The following is a 1,864-nucleotide window of genomic DNA, read 5'->3' on the forward strand; positions in this document are numbered from 1 at the left end:
ATGCATTTTTCTTTTTTATAAGGGTGGAATAAGGTCATGATACTTAATATATGACTTAGGCCTTTTTGCAAAAAGAATAATGTTGAACTAACATGTCTCATGACTCCTCATAGGTGTACGACGTTATACCGCCGTGTTCCTCGCAATAACCCAAATCTAGAGAGGAGACGCATCAATGATCATTGTCATGGCTAATAGTATAGTCATCTTGTGGCTATACGATGTTGTCATGTCATCTACTATTACTAATCTAAGAGCCAACATGTGTAGTAGTTAGGTACAAATAAGTACTACTCTATTAACACATGACCCACCTCACACTCTCACAAAGCTTGTTGGAGCACGTACTATAACCAGCTCTTAATCTATGGGCCACTTTTCATCTCTTCTCTTTTTTTTCTACTCAAAAGATAGTAATATTTAAAGTTCTAAACCCTTATAGCCCACTTACATCACGTTATCATACTTGCTCTTAGAGTCGAAAATCCTCGACCAGTTTGAGTTTATTAGTCCTTCTCGCGTTTTGTGTCAAACATTGATCGTAGTTTTAACTAATAAAATCTACTCTGTTTTATGTAGTCAAAATAGTATCATTAAACTTCTTTGGAATATGAATCCAATGGATTAAATGTTGTGATACGTAATAACTTACATATTGCTAGTTAAGCTTACGGTCAAATTTTGACCCAAAATACAAAGGGGACTAGTAAAGCCGGACGAAGAAAATAGTATTTAACAAAAATATTGACAGTACCCTCAATTTGCCTGGTTAGGATGTTTAAATAAAGCTTTAAAGTGAGTTTCAAAAAAAAATGACAGCTCACGTGGATGCACGTGATATAAGTAAGCCCGGGAGAAAGAGTGCTAGCTGAAAGAAAGAGCCGTCGTTCTAACCACCAGCCTTCAACTTGTGTGTAAAGGAACTAACGGTGCCACGACCTTTGTGTTTCAATTAATTAGAGATGACATATTGCTACAAGAAAATAAAGTTAAGAGATGCCATCACATCTCACACGCTGTATGGTTGTTAAACGGCAATGCTACACGCACGGGCATCAGTTTTACGGGGTTCATGGAGAGGCTGAGGTGGGGTTTTTTAATTGGGTGCAAATCAGGATGAGGGGCCCCACCCCAGCTGAAAATCAAGGGGGGCAACTTTAATTAAGAGGAAAGAGACCGTATTAGCCTGTAAGAGTCCGTGAGTCCAGCATTTTTGGGTTGTTAAATTACCGACACGGCACATATCCATTCACGGTGCAAGGGATAGGAACAGACGAGGAAAGCAAGATAAGGAGGGAAGAGTTCTCAACAAAAAAAAAGGTGGAAAGGGATGGTTGGGTTGGTTGCCACGTAAGTGTAAATGTCCGTGTGATCCACCAACGTAGGTTTCCTGCCGGCCTTCCTCGCGGCCCTTCTGTCCCGCCCGCTGGACGCAGCCGCCGTGCAGTCCCCGCTTGGAACAAGGAGTGTGGGCTCCTTCTTCTCGACTCCGCCGGCTGCCTCGTCGTCCGGGCTGATGCTCGCGGTGCACGCCGCCGCCGCCTCATCCGCCTCTCCTGCCGCGGTCGTTGTCCCGCCTCTACCGTTGGTGGCGCCCGCGTCTGCCTTGATGGCGGGGCTTGCGGCGTCGGCCCCGGCAGCGGCGCCATCTGCTCCCGCGCCGGTTGCACCTTTGACCGCATCCACGGCGCCGCTTACTGCCTCTACGGTGTACTCACCTCAGGCAGTCTCCTCGATGGGATCACCACCGCCGTTGTCGTTTCACTTCGGCCATCTCATCACCATCAAGTTGTCATCGGACCACTACATCTTCTGGCGTGCGCAGGTTCTTCCACTCCTGGGGAGTCATTACCTGTTTGGCTAC

Source organism: Triticum dicoccoides, chromosome 1B (genome assembly GCF_002162155.2).
Source record: "Triticum dicoccoides isolate Atlit2015 ecotype Zavitan chromosome 1B, WEW_v2.0, whole genome shotgun sequence".
NCBI lineage: Eukaryota > Viridiplantae > Streptophyta > Magnoliopsida > Poales > Poaceae > Triticum > Triticum dicoccoides.